Source organism: Salvelinus fontinalis, chromosome 13, assembly GCF_029448725.1.
Source record: "Salvelinus fontinalis isolate EN_2023a chromosome 13, ASM2944872v1, whole genome shotgun sequence".
NCBI classification, from domain to species: domain Eukaryota; kingdom Metazoa; phylum Chordata; class Actinopteri; order Salmoniformes; family Salmonidae; genus Salvelinus; species Salvelinus fontinalis.
In genome coordinates, this window is record NC_074677.1 from 55443116 (window position 1) to 55465181 (window position 22066).

At 42.8% G+C, this 22066-nt stretch overlaps 1 protein-coding gene across 1 annotated transcript in view; it reads left to right on the forward strand.

The window, feature by feature from the left end:
* The first annotated feature begins 21742 nt into the window (after positions 1-21742).
* Positions 21743-22066, forward strand: part of LOC129869102 (zona pellucida-like domain-containing protein 1) — a 52145-nt gene continuing 51821 nt past the window's right edge. Inside the window, exon 1 of the mRNA XM_055943607.1 lies at positions 21743-21844. The gene's annotated coding sequence lies outside the window, so the exon portion shown is untranslated. The remainder of the gene's footprint in view (positions 21845-22066) is intronic.

Below are 22066 nucleotides of genomic sequence, written 5' to 3' on the forward strand. Positions count from 1 at the left end.
CTTGGAAGGAAAGGCTCATGGGTGCAGTTTCTTGTCCTCCTCATTCTGCTGTGAAAGGACCGCCCCTGCTCCAGTGTCCGAGCCATCCACCTCCACCACAAAGGGATGAGTCGGATCAGGATGAACGAGGATGGGTCCAGAGGTGAAATGTCCCTTAACTTTTGTCAATAGGGGGGCGCTATTTTCACTTTGTAAAAAATCGTTCCCAAATTAAACTGCCTCGTACTCAATTCTTGCTCGTAAAATATGCATATTATTATTACTATTGGATAGAAAACACTCTCTAGTTTCTAAAACCGTTTGAATTATATCTGTGAGTAAAACAGAACTCATTTTGCAGCAAACTTCCTGTTAGGAAGTGAAAAATCTGAAATCGGGGCCTCTGTTCCAGGGCCATCCTATTAATTTGCTTGAAATCTATGGTTCTACATGCACTGCATACGCCTTCCACTAGATGTCAATAGGCAGTGAGAGGTGGAATGGGGTGTATAGCTTGATCTGAGGCCGAACAAGACCTCTTGGAAAGACGTGACCAGTCTTTTCATTGTTCAGCATGGCGCGAGAAGGACCCCTGGATTGCGTTCTGAAAAGCTTTCGTTATAGACGTTAGATATCTCCGGCTCTGATTTTATTTGATATATGTGACAAGTAGTTATTTTAAACCGAGTTATATCAGTTTATATCAGTTTATTGCGATTTTTGTCATTTTCTTTGTTTTGCGTTATGGTGAATTTGGACACTTCTGCGCCACATGGCTAGCTTTGGTTGCTAATTCGACAGATGAATAGGACATTCTACAACCAAACAACGATTATTCTGGACACAGGACCCCTTGTACAAGATTCTGATGGAAGCTCATCAAAAGTAGGAACCATTTATAATGTTATTTCGTATTTCTGTCGAAAATGTGTAGTCGTTTTTTTCGCCTTGATTTTGGGCGCTGTCTCGCTATAACGTAAGCTGTATGTCGTACTAAAGTTATTTTTTAAAATCTAACACAGCGGTTGCATTAAGAACTAGTGTATCTTTCATTTGCTGTCCAACATGTATTTTTTAGTAAAGTTTATGATTAGTTATTTGATTTGATTAGGTGCCTCTCCAAGATTTCTCCGGACAATATTTTTGCATTTTGACTATGTATTCACATTGTAAAACCACGATTTGTGCTGCTAAATATGCCCATTTTCGAACAAACCATATATTTATTGTGTAATATGATGTTATAGGACTGTCATCTGATGCAGATTGTGAAGGTTAGTGAATAAATTTATATCTTTTGCTGTTTTTTCGCTATCGCTACCGTTGCGTTGAATGAATGCTGTTGTGTGGTTGGCTATTGTAGTAAGCTAATATAATGCTATATTGTGTTTTCGCTGTAAAACACTTAAAAAATCTGAAATATTGGCTGGATTCACAAGATGTTTGTCTTTCATTTGCTGTACACCATGTATTTTTCATAAATGTTTTATGATGAGTATTTAGGTATTTCACGTTGGTCTCTATAGTTATTCTAGCTGCTTTGGTGAGATTTGTGATGGTGGCTGCAATGTAAAACTATGATTTATACCGGAAATATGCACATTTTTCGAACAAAACATATGCTATACAATAAATCTGTTATAAGACTGTCATCTGATGAAGTTGTTTCTTGGTAAGTGACTATTTATATCTTTATTTGGTCGAATTTGTGATAGCTACCTATGCGGTTGTCACGCCCTGGCCTTAGTATTCTTTGTTTTCTTTATGTTTTTTAGTTAGGTCAGGGTGTGACATGGGGAATGTATGTGTTTTGTAGTGTCTATGGGGTGTTGTATGTGTATGGGGCAGAGTAGAGTATAGTTGTCTAGTTATGTCTATGGCTGCCTAGATTGGTTCTCAATCAGAGACAGCTGTCATTCATTGTCTCTGATTGGGAGCCATATTTAAGGCAGCCATAGGCAGTAGGCTTTTGTGGGTAGTTGTCTATGTCTATGTTCTATGTTGCATGTGTGCACTTAGTTCAGGTTTAGCTTCACGATCGTTTGTTTTGTTCATTTTGTAAGTGTTTGTTTTTCCTTCATTAAAAGAAGATGTATTTTTCACGCGCTGCGCCTTGGTCCTCTCTCTCTAATCAAGACGATCGTGACAGTGGTAAAAAAATGGTGAAAATATGCGGTTGAGTCTTTTGCTATGGTGGTTAGCTAATAGAAATACATATTGTGTTTTCGCTGTAAAACATTTTAAAAATCAGAAATGATGGCTGGATTCACAAGATGTGCATCTTTCATTTGGTGTCTTGGACTTGTGATTTCATGAACATTTTATTATATGATATCCCTGTGGCTTTAGGCTAGGCTATGCTAGTCAGCTTTTTTGATGGGGGGGATCCCGGATCTGGGTTTGTGACTCGTTAGAGGTTTTAATCACTAACCTTGAACAACTTCATCAGATGACAGTCTTTAAACATGTTATACAATACATTTATGTTTTGTTCGAAAATGTGCATATTTATAGCTACAAATCCTGGTTATACATTGTGAATACGTAGCAACCATTCACCAGAATCTCCGGAGATATTTTGGACACTCACCTAATCTGACCAAAGAACTCATCATAAACTTTACATAAAAGTACTTGTTGTATGGCAAATGAAAGATACACTGGTTCTTAATGCAACCACTGTGTTAGATTTAAAAAAATAACTTTACCACAACATACAGCTTGCGTTATTGTGAGACAGCGCTCACCAACACGGCGGAGAATAGGAGTCAACATTTTACACAGAAATACGAAATAACATCATAAATGTTTTCTTACTTTTGCTGAGCTTCCATCAGAATGTTGTACAAGGAGTCCTTGGTCCAGAATAAATCGTTGTTTGATTTTAGAATGTCCATTTCTTCTGTCGAATTCACGCCACAATGCTAGCCAAGTTGCTAACATTCCCATCCTCTCTTGGCGCAAAGAACGGAAAACTCCAAAAGTCCCAATAAATGTTGAATAAACTGATAAAACTCGGTTGAAAAAACCTACTTTATGATGTTATTATCATATGTATCAAATAAAATCATAGCCGGAGATATTCGCCGTGTATACCGAACGCATTTCAGAAGACACTGTCGAGGTCCCTCGCGCGCCGTCGAAGACAAAGAATTCCGGACCTGTCACTCCAAAAGCTCTTGTTCGGCCTCAGATCAAGCTAGACACCCCAATCCACCTTCCACTGCCTGTTGACATCTAGTGGAAGAAATATGAAGTGCATACAGATCGATAAATAAAAGCCAGTTGAATAGGCAGGCCCTGAAACAGAGCCTCGTTTTCAGATTTTTCACTTCCTTTATGGAAGTTTGCTGCCAAATGAGTTCTGCTTCACTCACAGATATAATTCAAACAGTTCTAGAAACTTGAGAGTATTTTCTATCCAATAGTAATAATAATATGCATATTGTATGATCTAGAACAGAGTACGAGGCCGTTTCCTTTGGGCACGATTTTTTCCAAAGTGAAAACAGCGCCCCCGTATTGACAAGAATTAAGGAGAGGTTTATCTTAAGTTCCATGTATAACAGTTGTATATTTTATCAATGTTTATTATGAGTATTACTGTAAATTGATGTGGCTCTCTGCAAAATCACCAGATGTTTTGGAGGCAAAACATTACTGAACATAATGCGCCAATGTAAACTGAGATTTTTGGATATAAATATGAACTTTATCGAACAAAACATACATGTATTGTGTAACATGAAGTCCTATGAGTGTCATCTGATGAAGATCATCAAAGGTTAGGGATTAATCTTAACTCTATTTCTGCTTTTTGTGACTCCTCTGGAAAAATGGCTGTGTTTTTCTGTGAATAGGTGCTGACCTAACATAATGATATGTTGTGCTTTCGTCGTAAAGCTTTTTTGAAATCAGAGACTGTGGCTGGATTAAAGTAAAGACGAAAAACTGAAAACACTTCAACAAACTACAAAATAACAAAACGACGTAGACAGACCTGAACATGGAACTTACATAAATACACGAAGAACTCACGAACAGGAACAGACTACATCAAACGAACGAACAAACCGAAACAGTCCCGTGTGGTGCAACATACACAGACACAGAAGACAATCACCCACAAACAAACAGTGTGAACAGCCTACCTTTATATGGTTCTCAATCAGAGGAAACGTCAAACACCTGTCCCTGATTGAGAACCATATAAGGCTAATTATACCTGACCTAAACATAGAAACACAAAACATAGAATGCCCACCCCAACTCCCGCCCTGACCAACTAAACACATACAAAATTAACAGAAAACAGGTCAGGAACGTGACAGAACCACCCCCCTCAAGGTGCGAACTACGGACGCACCACCAAAAGTCTAGGGGAGGGTCTGGGTGGGCATCTGTCCATGGTGGCGGCTCAGCCTCTGGGCGTGGTCCCCATCCAACCATAGTCAAACCCCGCTTTTGTATCCCCCTCTCAATGACCACCCTCCAAATAACCCCACCTAAATTAAGGGGCATCACCGGGATAAGGAGCAGCACCGGGATAAGGGGCAGCTCCGGACTGAGGGACGGCGGCTCCGGACTGAGGGACGGCGGCTCCGGACTGAGGGACGGCGGCTCCGGACTGAGGGACGGCGGCTCCGGACTGAGGGACGGCGGCTCCTGGCTGGCTGGCTCTGGCGGATCCTGGCTGGCTGGCTCTGGCGGATCCTGGCTGGCTGGCTCTGGCGGATCCTGGCTGGATGACGGCTCTGGCTGGTCATTTCTGGCGGAAGGCTCTGGCTGATCCTGTCTGGTGGAAGGCTCTGGCTGATCCTGTCTGGCAGAAGGCTCTGGCTGATCCTGTCTGGCAGAAGGCTCTGGCTGATCCTGTCTGGCAGAAGGCTCTGGCTGATCCTGTCTGGCAGAACGCTCTGGCTGATCCTGTCTGGCGGAAGGCTTTGGCTGCTCCTGTCTGGCGGAAGGCTCTAGCGGCTCCTGTCTGGCGGAAGGCTCTAGCGGCTCATGGCAGACGGGCGGCTCTGAAGGCTCATGGCAGACGGGCGGCTTTGCAGGCTCATGGCAGACGGGCGGCTTTGCAGGCTCATGGCAGACGGGCGGCTTTGAAGGCTCAGTACCGACGGGCAGTTCATGCGGCGCTTGGCAGACGGACAGTTCAGACGGCGTTGGGCAGACGGGCAGTTCAGGCGCCGTTGGGCAGACGGGCAGTTCAGGCGCCGCTTGGCAGACGGGCAGTTCAGGCGCCGCTTGGCAGACGGGCAGTTCAGGCGCCGCTTGGCAGACGGCAGACTCTGGCCGGCTGAGACGCACTGTAGGCCTGGTGCGTGGTGCCGGAACTGGAGGTACCGGGCTAAGGACATGCACCATCAGGCTAGTGCGGGGAACAACAACAGGGCACACTGGACTCTCAAGGTGTACTATAGGCCTGGTGCGTGGTACCGGCACTGGTGTTACCGGGCTGAGGGCACGCACATCAGGGCGAGTACGGGGAGAAGGAACAGTGCGTACAGGGCTCTGGACACGCACAGGAGGCTTGGTGCGTGGTGTAGGCACAGGTGGTACTGGGCTGGAGACACGCACCATAGGGTTAGTGCGTGGAGGAGGAACATGGCTCTGGAGACGCACTGGAAGCCTGGTGCGTGGTGTAGGCACTGGTGGTACTGGGCTGGAGCGGGGAGGTGGCGCCGGAAATACCGGACCGTGCAGGCATACTGGCTCCCTTGAGCACTGAGCCTGCCCAACCTTACCTGGTTGTATGCTCCCCGTCGCCCGACCAGTGCGGGGAGGTGGAATAACCCGCACTGGGCTATGTAGGCGAACCGGGGACACCATGCGTAAGGCTGGTGCCATGTAAGCCGGCCCGAGGAGACGTACTGGTGGCCAGATATGTAGGGCCGGCTTCATGACATCCGGCTCAATACCCAATCTAGCCCTGCCAGTGTGGGGAGGTGGAATAACCCGCACCGGGCTATGCACACGTACAGGAGACACCATGCGCTCTACTGCGTAACACGGTGTCTGCCCGTACTCTCGCTCTCCACGGTAAGTTCAGGGAGTAGGCGCAGGTCTCCTACCTGACTTCGCCAGTCTCCCTCTTAGCCCCCCCCCCCCCCCAAGAAATTTTTGGGGTTTACTCACAGCCTTCCTACCGCGTTGTCGTGCTGCCTCCATTCGCCGGTATCCCTCCTCGCACTGCGCCAGAGAATCCCAGGCGGACTCCGGCACTCGCCCTGGGTTGATCGCCCACCTGTCGATCTCCTCCCACGTAATGTAGCCCATATCCTTCTCCTGCTTCCGAGCTAGCTCCTCGAAACGCCGCCTCTCTGCTTTCGCTGCCTCCAGCACAGCTTTGGGGTGGCGATATTCTCCTGGTTGAGCCTGGTTCGGAAGAAGAGGAGTAGGGATTGGACCAAAGCGCAGCGTGATAGTTTGACATAACGAAGTTTATTAACTTCTTGAGCCTATGGGGGGTGCTATTTCGATCTTGGAAAAATTGGTCCCCAAATTAAACTGCCTCGTACTCAATTCTTGCTCGTACAATATGCATATTATTATTACTTTTGGATAGAAAACACTCTCTAGTTTCTAAAACCGTTTGAATTATGTCTCTGAGTGAAACAGAACTCATTCTGCAGCACTTTTCCTGCCAGGGAGTGAGATTTCTGAAATCGTGGTCCCTGTTCCCAGGTCAGTTTATAAGTCCCTGTGAACGCTGCGGGGCTACAAACACTGCATACGCCTTCCTCTAGATGTCAGTAAGTGGTGACAATTTGAATGGAGTCGATTGCGCAATCAGGACCATATATAAGATCCTGGAGTGGAAGTACCTTTCTTTTCAACCCTGCGTCTGACGCACAATGGACGTGGGACTGGCCTCCTTCCAAGCTTTGGTTTAGCCAGTTGTATATCTCCGGTCATGTTTTTATTCATTAAAGTTGTTAAAGACATCATAAGGTAGTTAATTTAAACCGACTTATAGCAGTTTATAGCAGTTTATTGCGATTTTCTGGCATGTCTTTGTGACGCACTTTCAAGAGTTGGACACTTTTCCGGTACATGCCGAACGTCAGTGGCCATTTCGACAGGACAAGAGGACATCTTTCGACCAAAAGACGATTAGACCGGAGAAAGGACACCTTGCCCAAGATTCTGACGGAAGCTCAGCTAATAGTAAGAACTATTTATGCTGATAAATCGTTGTTCTGTTGAAAATAGTCAAATGCATAAAACGCCATTACTTGCAATGTAGCCTTGCGTTATCGGACCCTGTATTGCGCAGCAACGTTAATTTTAAGTGTTTTACAGCGAAAACACAATATAGCGTTATATTAGCTTACCACAATAGCCAGAAACACAAGCCATTTCCCAGCAGCAAAAGTTAGCGATCGTAACAAACCAGCAAAAGACATATAATTTTTCACTAACCTTGATATTCTTCATCAGATGACAGTCCTATAACATCAGGTTATACATACACTTATGTTTTGTTCGAAAATGTGCATATTTAGAGCTGAAATCAGTGGTTATACATTGTGCTAACGTAGCATCTTTTTCCCACAACGTCCGGATATTTTTCGGACACTTTTTCTGACACACATATTCTGACCAAATAACTATTCATAAACATAACTAAAAAATACATGTTGTATAGGAAATGATAGATACACTAGTTCTTAATGCAATCGCCGTGTTAGAATTCTAAAAATAACTTCATTACGACATCCAGCTTAGGTATAGCGAGAGAGTACCCAAAAGCTGGGTCCAAACAACTAGCACAACATGTTCGACAGATATATGAAATAGCATCATAAAATGGGTCATACTTTTGGTGATCTTTCATCAGAATGTTGTACAAGGGGTCCTTTGTCGGGAACAATCGTTGTTTGGATTTAGAACGGCCTTTTTCACTCTCGATTTAGCAAGCACACTTGCCAAGTGACGCGAATCTCTCCATCGTCGACAAACAAAGAGAACAGAACACGGCAAAACTCCCCAAAAAATTTCAATCATCTGATTAAACTATATTGAAAAAACATACTTTATGATGATATTGTCACATGTATCAAATAAAATCAAAGCCGGAGATATTAGTCGTCCATAACGACAGCTTATCAGAAGGCAAATCCAGGTCCCTTGACGCGCTCTCCAGAAAACAGGAAACTGGTGACACGTCATACAAAGAGCATTTTTTCGAGCCCAGATCAAGTTACACACTCCATTTCTATGAAGTGCATCTAAACGAATAAATATCAAGGACTTTAATAGGCAGGCCCTAGAAGAGAGCATCGATTTCAGATTTTCCACTTCCTGTCAGGAAGTTTGCTGCAAAAGGAGTTCTGTTTTACTCACAGATATAATTCAAATGGTTTTAGAAACTAGAGAGTGTTTTCTATCCAATAGTAATAATAATATGCATATTGTACGAGCAAGAATTGAGTACGAGGCCGTTTGAAATGGGCACCTTTTATCCGGCTACTCAATACTGCCCCTACAGCCCAAACAGGTTAAAGCTACCCGGATAAAGCACTTAATAAACTTCAGTTAGTGCAAAATACGGCTGCTAGAATTTTGTCTAAAACCCAAAAATGTGATCATATTACTCCAGTGCTAGCCTCTACATTGGCTTCCTGTTAAAGGCAAGGGCTAATTTCAAGTTTTTACTGCTAACCTACAAAGCATTACATGGGCTTGCTCCTACCTATCTTTCCGATTTGGTTCTACAGTACATATCTACATGTACGCTACGGTCACAAAACGCAGGCCTCCTAACTGTCCCTAGAATTTCTAAGCAAATAGCTGGAGGCAGGGCTTTCTCCTATAGAGCTCAATTTTTATGGAATGGTCTGCCTACCCATATGAAAGACGCAGACTCGGTCTCAACTTTTAAGTCTTTATTGAAGACTCATCTCTTCAGTAGGTCCTATGATTGAGTGTAGTCTGGCCGAGGAGTGTGAAGGTGAACAGAAAGGCTCTGGAGCAACGAACCGCCCTTGCTGTCTCTCCCTGGCCGGTTCCCCTCTCTCCACTGGGATTCTCTGCCTCTAACCCTATTACAGGGGCTGAGTCACTGAAGTGATCTTCCTGTCTGGGTTGCCCCCCCCCCCCCCCTTGGGTTGTGACGTGGCAGAGATCTTTGTGGGCTCCAGTTTCAACTGTTCTGCCTGCGGCTATGGAACCCTGACCTGTTCACCGGATGTGCTACCTGTCCACGACCTGCTGTTTCAACTTTCTAGAGACAGCAGAAGCGGTAGAAATACTCTGAATGATTGGCTATGAAAGCCAACTGACATTTACTCCTGAGGTGCTGAGCTGTTGCACCCCCTTACAACCACTGTGATTATTATTATATGACCCTGCTGGTCATCTATGAACATTTGAACATCTTGGCCATGTTCTGTTATAATCTCCACCTGGCACAGCCAGAAGAGGACTGGCCACCCCTCATAGCCTGGTTCCTCTCTAGGTTTCTTCCTAGGTTTTGGCCTTTCTAGGGAGTTTTTCCTAGCCACCGTGCTTCTACACCTGCATTGCTTGCTGTTTGGGGTTTTAGGCTGGGTTTCTGTACATTACTTTGAAATATCAGCTGATGTAAGAAGGGCTTTATAAATCAATTACATTTGATGATGCTGGAGGAAACACGTATAAAAGTATCTGTATCCACAGTAAAACAAGTCCTATTTCGACAAGGCTCAGCAAGGAAAAGCCACTGCTCCAAAACCTCCATAACAAGCAAGACTACGGTTTGCAACTGCACATGGGGACAAAGACTGTACTTTTTTGAGAAATGTCCTCTGAACTCATTAAACAAAAATAAAACTGTTTGGCCATAATGACCATCAAAATGTTTGGAGGAAAAAGGGGGAGGCTTACAAGCCGAAGAACACCATCCCAACCGTGAAACACGGGGTGGCAGCATCATGTTGTGGTGGTGCTTTGCTGCAGGAGGGACTGGTGCACTACACAAAATAGATGGCATCATGAGGTTGGAAAATTATGTGGATATATTGAAGCAACATCTCAAGACATCAGTCAGGAAGATAAAGCTTGATCGCAAATGGGTCTTCCAAATGGACAATGACCCCAAGCACACTTCCAAAGTTGTTGCAAAATGGCTTAAGGACAACAAAGTAAAGGTATTGGAGAGGCCATCACAAAGCCCTGACCTCAATCCTATAGAAAATTTGTGGGCAAAACTGAAAAAGCGTGTGTGAGCAAGGAGGCCTACAAACCTGACTCAGTTACACCAGCTCTGTCAGGAGGAATGGGCCAAAATTCACCCAACTTATTGTGGAAAGCTTGTGGAAGGCTACCCGAAACATTTGACCCAAGTTAAACAATTTAAAGGTAATGCTACCAAATACTAATTGAGTGTATGCAAACTTCTGACCTACTAGGAATGTGATGAAAGTAACAAAAGCTGAAATAAATCATTCTCTCTACTATTATTCTGACATTTCACATTCTTAAAATAAAGTGGTGATCCTAACTGACCTAAGACAGGGAATTTTAATAGGATTAAATGTCAGGAATTGTGAAAAACTGAGCTTAAATGTATTTGGCTAAGGTGTATCTAAACTTCCGACTTCAACTGTATCATCAGTTTTGGCCACCAGACGTGTCCGTATAACTTCTCCCTATCAAACATTGTGACAACCAACCACATACTCTGTGAAATCCAACTTTGCGATGGGGCTGGTTGTCACAAGTGGACAGCATTTGTTTGATTGCATATAACTCCATGTTGGAATAAGATATAATGATAAGAAGGGTTCCCATTTCAACGTAAGACCTTGGTCCTTCTCCAAATATTGAACAGAGTCTTGTAAGATATACTGGTGCTGAGAAATACACAGAAGAGTAAAAAGTGTGACAACCCGGTGCAAATATCTACCCCCTCTGTATTTTAAAAGGCTGACCATAGTGTTGTAGCCTGACAATGTTAATATTTATGGGTATGTGAGGCAATGAAAACATCAAAATGGTAGCTTTGAGGTGTTGGTCCTGTTTCATGTTGTGAGATGCTTTTCCACATCTAATCGCCTGCCATATTGAGAGATGAAACTGTGAAAAATGAATGAATGAGAATTGCTGGAGCCTAGATTTATTTATTTATTTTATTTTTATTTAACCTTTATTTAACCAGGTAGGCAAATTGAGAACACGTTCTCATTTACAATTGCGACCTGGCCAAGATAAAGCAAAGCAGTTCGACACATACAACAACACATAGTTACACATGGCGTAAAAACAAACATATAGTCAATAATACAGTGAAAAAAAATAAGTCTATATACAATGTGAGCAAGTGAGGTGAGATAAGGGAGGTGAAGGCAAACAGATATATGTATAAATAAATAAAAATATAAAAAGGCCATGGAGGCGAAGTGAGTACAACACAGCAAGTAAAATAAAAACTAAAAAAACACTGGAATGATTGGTTTGCATTGGAAGAAAGTGCAAAGTAGAGACAGAAATAATGGGGTGCAAAGGAGCAAAATAAATAAATAAATAAATACAGTAGGTAAAGAGGTAGTTGTTTGGGCTAAATTGTAGATGGGTTATGTACAGGTGCAGTAATCTATGAGCTGCTCTGACAGCTGGTGCTTAAAGCTAGTGAGGGAGATAGGTGTTTCCAGTTTCAGAGATTTTTGTAGTTCGTTCCAGTCATTGGCAGCAGAGAACTGGAAGGAGAGGCGTCCAAAGGAAGAATTGGTTTTGGGGGTGACTAGAGAGATATACCTGCTGGAGCGCGTGCTACAGGTAGGTGCTGCTATGGTGACCAGCGAGCTGAGATAAGGGGGGACTTTACCTAGCAGGGTCTTGTAGATGACCTGGAACCAGTGGGTTTGGCGACGAGTATGAAGCGAGAGCCAGCCAACGAGAGTGTACAGGTCGCAGTGGTGGGTAGTATATGGGGCTTTGGTGACAAAACGGATGGCACTGTGATAGACTGCATCCAATTTATTGAGTAGGGTTTTGGAGGCTATTTTGTAAATGACATCACCGAAGTCGAGGATTGGTAGGATGGTCAGTTTTACAAGGGTATGTTTGGCAGCATGAGTAAAGGAAGCTTTGTTGCGGAATAGGAAGCCAATTCTAGATTTGACTTTGGATTGGAGATGTTTGATGTGGGTCTGGAAGGAGAGTTTACAGTCTAACCAGACACCTAGGTATTTGCAGTTGTCCACATATTCTAAGTCAGAGCCGTCCAAAGTAGTGATGTTGGACAGGCGGGCAGGAGCAGGCAGCGATCGGTTGAAGAGCATGCATTTGGTTTTACTTGTATTTAAGAGCAGTTGGAGGCCACGGAAGGAGAGTTGTATGGCATTGAAGCTCGCCTGGAGGGTTGTTAACACAGTGTCAAAAGAAGGGCCAGAAGTATACAGAATAGTGTCGTCTGCGTAGAGGTGGATCAGAGAATCACCAGCAGCAAGAGCGACATCATTGATGTAAACAGAGAAGAGAGTCGGTCCAAGAATTGAACCCTGTGGCACCCCCATAGAGACTGCCAGAGGCCCGGACAACAGACCCTCCGATTTGACACACTGAACTCTATCAGAGAAGTAGTTGGTGAACCAGGCGAGGCAATCATTAGAGAAACCAAGGCTGTCGAGTCTGCCAATGAGGATGTGGTGATTGACAGAGTCAAAAGCCTTGGCCAGGTCAATGAATACGGCTGCACAGTATTGTTTCCTATCGATGGCGGTTACGATATCGTTTATGACCTTGAGCGTGGCTGAGGTGCACCCATGACCAGCTCTGAAACCAGATTGCATAGCGGAGAAGGTGTGGTGTGATTCGAAATGGTCGGTAATCTGTTTGTTGACTTGGCTTTCGAAGACCTTAGAAAGGCAGGGTAGGATAGATATAGGTCTGTAGCAGTTAGGGTCAAGGGTGTCCCCCCCTTTGAAGAGGGGGATAACCGCAGCTGCTTTCCAATCTTTGGGGATCTCAGACGACACGAAAGAGAGGTTGAAGAGGCTAGTAATAGGGATGGCAACAATTTCAGCAGATAGTTTTAGAAAGAAAGGGTCCAGATTATCTAGCCCGGGTGATTTGTAAGGGTCCAGATTTTGCAGCTCATTAAGAACATCAGCTGACTGTATTTGGGAGAAAGAAAAATGGGGAAGGCTTGGGCGAGAGATAGAGATGACAATCTGGATATGTGAATAACTTCTATTTGCCACCCTGGGGTTTTAACCTCTAACCTTTAACCTCTAACGCCTCTAACGCCTCACAAACCCGGATCCGGGAGCACCCCCCATCAAAAAAGCTGACTAGCATAGCCTAGCCTAAAGCCACAGGGATATCATATAATAAAATGTTCATGAAATCACAAGTCCAAGACACCAAATGAAAGATACACATCTTGTGAATCCAGCCATCATTTCTGATTTTTAAAATGTTTTACAGGGAAGACACAATATGTAAATCTATTAGCTAACCACGTTAGCAAAAGACACCACTTTTTTACTCCACCATTTTTTTACTGCATCAGCAGCTATCACAAATTCGACCAAATAAAGATATAAATAGCCACTAACCAAGAAACAACTTCATCAGATGATAGTCTGATAACATATTTATTGTATAGCATATGTTTTGTTAGAAGAATGTGCATATTTCAGGTATAAATCATAGTTTACCATTGCAGCCACCATCACAACTCTCACCAAAGCAACTAGAATAACTACAGAGACCATCGTGTATTACCTAATTACTCATCATAAAACATTTCTTAAAAATACACAGCGTACAGCAAATGAGACACAGATCTTGTGAATCCAGCCAATATTTCAGATTTTCTAAGTGTTTTACAGCGAAAACACAATATAGCGTTATATTAGCTTACCACAATAGCAAACACCACAACAGCATTGATTCAAGACAAAAATAGCGATAACGTATAAACCACCAAAATATATTAATTTTTTCACTAACCTTCTCAGAATTCTTCAGATGACAGTCCTGTAACATCATATTACACAATGCATATAGAGTTTGTTTGAAAATGTGCATATTTAGCGGCACAAATCGTGGTTATACAATGTGATTAGTGGCCAAAACTTCAAGCAATCTGTCCCGCGCCATCTTGGAGAGGCACCTAATCTAATCGAAAAGTAGTCATAAACTTGACTAAAAAATACAGATTGGACAGCAAATGAAAGATAAATTAGTTCTTAATGCAATCGCTGTGTTAGATTTTTAAAATTAACGTTACTGTGCAATACAGCGTGCGCTAAAGCGAGACCGCACCATAATTCATTGCGGAATTATTATTTGACATTTGTCAACATAAGTACGAATTAACAGCATAAAGACTGCTTACTATTTGCTGAGCTTCCATCAGAATCTTGGGCAAGGTGTCCTTTTTCCAGAACAATCGTCTTTTGGTTGAAAGATGTCCTCTTGTCCTGTCGAAATAGCCGCTAACGTTAGCCACCCACTGGAGAGGTGTCCAACTCGTGAAAGCGCATCACAAAGAAATCCAGGAAAATCGCAATAAACTGATATAAACTGCTATAAGTCGGTTTAAATTAACTACCTTTAATGTCTTTAACAACTATAACGAATAAAAACATGACCGGAGATACAGAACTGCTAAAACGAAAGCTTTGTAGGAGGCCATTGTGATGTCCCTGATGCGCCAAGCGCCCCGTTGAAAATAACGGTACTTCCGTTCCACGGTCTTATATAGGGCCCCAGATTGCGCAATCCACTCCATTCAAATTCTCCCCGCTTACTGACATCTAGAGGAAGGCGTATGCAGTGCATGTGGCTTACATATTGTACGTATATTGTACGAGCAAGAATTGAGTACGAGGCAGTTTAATTTGGGAACTAATTTTTACAAAGTCGAAATGGCGCCCCTCTAGTGTCAAGAAGTTAACCTTTTGTCAATAGGGGGTGCTATTTGCACTTTGTAATAATTTCGTTTCCAAATTAAACTGCCTCGTACTCAATTCTTGCTCGTACAATATGCATATTATTATTACTATTGGATAGAAAACACTCTCTAGTTTCTAAAACCGTTTGAATTATTTCTCTGAGTGAAACAGAACTCATTCTGCAGCACATTTCCTGTCAGGAAGTGAGATTTCTGAAATCGAGGTCCCTGTTCTGAGGTCAGTTTATAAGTCCCCATGTAAGCTATGGGGCACATGCACTGCATATGCCTTCCTCTAGATGTCAGTAAGCGGTGAGAATTTGAATGGAGTGGATTGCACCATCTGGGGGACTATAAAAGCTAATGGAACGGAAGTACCGTTCTTTTCAACAGGGCGCCTGGAGCAAGAGGGACATCACAATGGCGTCCTGCAAAAGCTTTCGTTTTAGCAGTTCTATATCTCCGGTCATGTTTTTATTCGTTATAGGTGTTAACTTCTTGTCAATAGGGGGAGCTGTTAGCACTATTTTTTCTTGATGTTCCCAAATTAAACTGCCTCGTACTCAATTCTTGCTCGTACAATATGCATATTATTATTACTATTGGATAGAAAACACTCTCTAGTTTCTAAAACCGTTTGAATTATGTCTGTGCGTGAAACAGAACTGGACTTAGAGCAATTTCCCTATGTGGAGTTGAGAATGCAGATTTTTCCAACCTGTTCTCAGACCTGTGTATAACTCTGCCTGTCTTCTATTGGTTGAGATGCACTGCATACGCCTTCCCCTGGGTGTCAGCGAATAGAGGGCCTTGAAATGGAGTCTCTAGGCAGATCCGAAAGTCTATAAATTGATTGGAATCAAAGGGTCCCCCCCTTTTGATTCTTCGCGCTGACGCAGTGAGGACCTTGGCAAGTCGTTTTAGAAGCTCCCGTTTTAGCTCCTAGATATATCCGGCTCTGTTTTTATTCGATATAGGCTTTAAAGACATGATAATCTTGTTATTTTATACTGATTTATATCAGTTTATGTCAGTATATTGCTATTTTCGGGTATTTCATTTTCTGCCGTTGTAGGAAGTTGGGTATCTCTCTCTCGCATGCCATTGTTTACTGCTAATTGCAACGTGGAAGATGACTTTCTCCAACCCAGCAACGATTCTTTTGGACAAAGGACACCTATCCCAAGATTCTGATGGGAGGTCATCAAAAAGTAAGAACTATTTATGCTGATAATTCATTGTTCTGTTGAAAAAAGTCAAATGCATAAGACGCCATTACTTGCAGTGTAGCCTTGCTTTATCGCACCCTGTATTGCGCAGTAACAATAATTTAAAAAATGTAATTCAGCGATTGCATTAAAGACATCATAAGGTAGTTAATTTAAACCGACTTATGGCAGTTTATATCAGTTTATTGCGATTTTCTGGGATTTCTTTGTGATGCGCTTTCACGAGTTGGACACCTCTCCAGTGGGTGGCTATCGTTAGCTGCTATTTCTATAGGAGAAGAGGACATCTTTCAACCAAAAGACGATTGTTCTGGAGAAAAGACACCTTGCCCAAGATTCTGATGGAAGCTCAGCAAATAGTAAGCAGTCTTTATGCTGTTAATTCGTATTTATGTTGACAAATGTCAAATAATAATTCCGCCATGAATTTTGGTGCGGTCTCGCTTTAGCGCACGCTGTATTGCGCAGTAACGTTAATTTTAAAAATCTAACACAGCGTTTGCATTAACAACTAATGTATCTTTCATTTGCTGTCCAACCTGTATTTTTTTCGTCAAGTTCATGACTACTTTTCGATTAGAATAGGTGCCTCTCCAAGATGGCGCCGGACAGATTGCTTGAAGTTTTGGCCACTAATCACATTGTATAACCACGATTTGTGCCGCTAAATATGCACATTTTCGAACAAACCCTATATGCATTGTGTAATATGATGTTACAGGACTGTCATCTGATGAAGAATATCAAGGTTAGTCAAAAATTACATATCTTTTGCCTGTTTGTAACGATCGCTAACCTTTGCTGCTGGTAAATGGTGTTGTGTTTCTGGCTATTGTGGTAAGCTAATATAATGCTATATTGTGTTTTCGCTGTAAAACACTTAGAAAATCTGAAATATTGGCTGGATTCACAAGATCTCTGTCTTTCATTTGCTGTACGCTGTGTATTTTTAAGAAATGTTTTATGATGAGTAATTAGGTAATACACGATGGTCTCTGTAGTTATTCTAGTTGCTTTGGTGAGAGTTGTGATGGTGGCTACAATGGTAAACTATGATTTATACCTGAAATATGCAAATTTTTCTAACAAAACATATGCTATACAATAAATATGTTATCAGACTGTCATCTGATGAAGTTGTTTCTTGGTTAGTGGCTATTTATATCTTTATTTGGTCGAATTTGTGATAGCTACTGATGCAGTAAAAAAATGGTGGAGTAAAAAAAAGTGGTCTTTTGCTAACGTGGTTAGCTAATAGATTTACATATTGTGTCTTCCCTGTAAAACATTTTAAAATCAGAAATGATGGCTGGATTCACAAGATGTGTATCTTTCATCTGGTGTCTTGGACTTGTGATTTAAGGATATTTAGATGCTAGTATTTACTTGTGACGCTATGCTAGGCTATGCTAGTCAGCTTTTTTACTGACGGGGGTGCTCCCGGATCCGGGTTTGGGAGGAACTAGAAGTTAAGTTAAAAATCCAAGCAGCCTCTCATTTTAACAATAAATTATCAAGGTCACCCCCTCTCCTATGGAGGGTGACATGTTCGATGCCAAAATTACGCAGAGACGAAATCGAGTGGCCTGCCTCCAAAAAGTGAGCCGCAACTGGATAAGTCAAGTTTTTGCACCTACTGGTGCTACGATGCTCTGAGATACGTACTTTTAATTTGCGCTTTGTTTTACCCACATAATTTTTACCACAAGGACAAGTTGTAAGATAAATAACTGCCTTAGTGGAGCACGTAATTACCCCTTTGATTGGGATCGATTTCCCTGTTTGTGGGTGTTTGAAGGATCTGCATTTATAAGTGCCATTACATTGAGCACAGCCGTTACACTTGTAATTTCCATCCAGTAGAGGCGAAATAGACGAAACGCGCCAAATAAATTGACATTTTGGACATATATCGACGGAATTAATAGAAAAAAAGGACCATTTGTGATTTTTATGGGACATATTGGAGTGCCAACAAAAGAATTTCATCAAAGGTAAGGCATGAATTATATTTTTATTTCTGCATTTGGTGTCGTGCCTGCAGTGTTGAAAAATGCTACTCTCTTTGTTTACTCTTATGCTATCATAAGATAATAGCATCTTATGCTTTCGCCGAAAAGCCCTTTTGAAATCTGACATGTTGGCTGGATTCACAACGAGTGTAGCTTTAATTTGGTATCTTACATGTGTGATTTAATGAAAGTTTGATTTTTATATAATTTTATTTGAATATGGCGCTCTGTATTTTCCCTGGCTATTGGCCAGGTGGGACGATTGCGTCCCTTCTACCCCAGAGAGGTTAAACGATATCATAACCGCCGTCGATAAAATACAGTACTGCGCAGCAGTCTTCATCACCTTGGGTCAAGGTTTCTCAAATGCCTGCCTTCTTCTCAGACAGAGTTCAGTGTGTCAAATTGGAGGGCCTGTTGTCCGGACCTCTGGCAGTCAATTCTTGGGCCAACACTTTTCTCTGTATATATCAACGATGTCGCTCTTGCTGCTGGGTGATTCCCTGATCCACCTCTACGCAGACGACACCATTCTGTATACTTCTGGCGCTTCTTTGGACACTGTGTTAACTAAACTTCAAATGAGCTTCAATGCCATACAATACTCATTCCGTGGCCTCCAACTGCTCTTAAACGCTAGTAAAACCAAATGCATGCTTTTCAACCATTCGCTGCCCGCACCGCCCGCCCGACTAGCATCACTACTCTGGACGGTTCTGACCTAGAATATGTGGACAACTACAAATACCTCAAACTCTCCTTCCAGACTCATATTAAACATCTCCAATCCAAAATTAAATATAGAATCCGCTTCCTATTTCATAACAAAGCCTCCTTCACTCACGCCCACAAACATACCCTCGTAAAACTGACTATCCTACTGATCCTCGACTTCGGCAATGTCATTTACAAAATAGCTTCCAATACTCTACTCAGCAAACTGGATGCAGTCTATCACAGTTCCATCCGTTTTGTCACCAAAGCCCCATATACCACCCACCACTGCGACCTGTATGCTCTAGTCGGCTGGCCCTCGCTACATATTCGTCGCCAGACCCTCTGGCCCCAGGTCATCTACAAGTCTATGCTAGGTAAAGCTCCGCCTTATCTTAGCTCACTGGTCACGATAACAACACCCACGCATAGCACGCGCTCCAGCAGATATATTTCACTGGTCATCCCCAAAGCCAACACCCTCTTTGGCCGCCTTTCCCTCCTGTTCTCTGCTGCCAATGACTGTAACGAATTGCAAAAATCGCTGAAGCTGGAGACTTATATTTCCCTCACTAACATTAAACATTGGCTGTCTGAGCAGCTAACCGATCGCTGCAGCTGTACATAGCTCATCTGTAAATAGCCCACCCAATCTACCTACTGTAAAAAGCCCACCCAATCTACCTACCATCCCCATATTGTTTTCATTTACTTTTCTGCTCTTTTGCACACCAGTATTTCTGCTTGCACATCACCATCTGCTAATCTATCACTCCATTGTTAATTTGCTAAATAGTAATTACTTCGCTACTATGGCCTATTTATTGCCTTACCTCCTTACGCCATTTGCACACACTCTATATAGACTTTCTTTTTTTTCTATTGCTGTCACATTCCTGACCTGTTTTCCCTTGTTTTGTATTTATTTAGTATGGTCAGGGCGTGAGTTGGGTGGGTTGTCTATGTGTGATTTTCTATGTTGGGTTTTTTGTGTTCGGCCTGGTATGATTCTCAATCAGAGGCAGCTGTCAATCGTTGTCCCTGATTGAGAATCATACTTAGGCAGCCGGGGTTTCACGTGTGGTTTGTGGGTGTTTGTTGCCGTGTTAGTGTTTTTTCACCACACGGTACTGTTTCGGTTTTCTGCACATCGTTTATTGTTTTTGTATTTCAGTGTTCAGTTCGGTTAATAAATCATCATGAGCACTTACCACTCTGCATATTGGTCCGATCCTTCTCGCCTCTCCTCGTCCGATGAGGAGGACGAAATAGACAATCGTTACAATTGCGTTATTGACTGCACGCTTGTTTATTCAATGTGTAACTCTGTGTTGTTGTTTGTGTTGCACTGCTTTGCTTTATCTTGACCAGGTTGCAGTTGTAAATGAGAACTTGTTCTCAACTAGTTTACCTATTTAAATAAAAGTGAAATAAAATATAAAAATACTCTCTCTCACACAACCGCCTTAAGAGCTCCCTGAACCAAAGTGTAGAAAAGGGAAGTTTGGTTATTGGGACTGACTCCTGAATGTTTCTGCCACTGTCTCTGCAACCTTCACTGTACTTCACCTGCATCACCTGTACACAACACTGGAATGGAAGGCCTAGAACATTGAATAAGGATAGCACTCGTACTGTATATCTTGGATATGATCGGATGACCTAACTAATAAACTATTGTCCACGGATGATTGGGCATGAGCGGAGAACATAGTTAGGTAGATTTTGGATCCAATATGGACTTACTAAGATAGGTAAGGTAAGAAGGACACACGGACACACACACACACACACCCACACACATTACAGGTTCATCTATACGGATGTGAGTTAAAGCTCCAAAGAGAGAATAGTCTGGCAACATTAACCAGCTATCAATTTTTGTGGTGTGTGTTTTTCATCACCTGAATTACCCTTCATGGATAATAATGGACCACTTGACTTGTGTGTCATCCAGCATAAGAATTAATGAGCTCTTTATACCAAACTATGAGGGAGAGGGGGGGGGGGCGGTTTCTCGGACACAGATTAAACCTAGTTCTGGATTTAAAATATTTTTTATGGATATTCCCTATGGATATTGATCTTGCTTTTTAGACCAGGATTAGGTGACATTGGCCCTATCAATACAGGAAAAAACATACAATTGAGATATAGGAATACAATATGTCACTGATGGGGAGGCAAACTCATGAACTAGCTAACATAATGACCAATTGAGTAATGAGAACAAGTGTGAGTTTTGTTTTAGCCAATTTCCTAACCTTAATTCAGAGTTGAGCAAAAACGTAATACCTAGAACTCCGCACCCACAGAAGAGGTCCTTTCTGCACTTTGTCTATATGGCTCACATTATCTAGCCCTGCACATACAGTGCCGTCCATATGGAACATAGGACACTAGGGACTTTCTAATCCCATAAAAAATACTGTGAGGCTTTTTCCTCTCCCCATGTGGGAGCCTGAGAGCAGGAGTCAAAGTTGAGACATCAGGGGGACGGGTGGTGGCTTGCTGCCCCAGAGAGGATACCAGGGAAGGCCAGCAGAGATGTGTTGATGGAGGAAGGCTGGACACAAAGCGTGAAAAGACCTGGGCCCACTGCTGGCAAGAGAGAAAGAGCTGCTCAGTCAGCGCGCTGCACCCACTCCGTTGGCCGATGAAAAGATAATTCCCCCAGCACGGACCTCATGCGGCGTCAGACCGTTTGTGTGCGCTGACAGAGCAAGATCAAGCAGAAAGGATATGAGTGGGAAACTTCAAAACCTGCTCATGTTTCTGGCTCTGTGAAAGGATTTGTATAACACATTCAGATTTGATGGACTTTCCCATGTTCTCCTGGACAGCCCTTTTTTTGTTGACGTGTTCAAATAATGAATCTCTTATGTGGCCGGGCTCTTTTCCCCCCTGACCCACACCATGTTTCTAGTTGTGGTGTAGGGATGCTGTGCGGATCATTCCATCACATGCAGCAGTCCCGAGCATATGGAGAACCGCTGATTTGTCGACTTCCAAGGACCAGGGTGAGTAGCACTGGGGCTGTTTTTTACCTTGACAACCTTGAACAACTCAACTCCACTGATAGCCAGGGAAGCTCAACAAGCATTGACCAAGGGAACCCAGCTGCTTGAAAAGTTGCTGTTTCTCCACAACAAAAACCCTTATCTGATCATCATAAGATACCATATGTATGTTATCATCATCTGATAAAAGTGTTTTAGACGTTGAGAAAACAAAGACAGCAC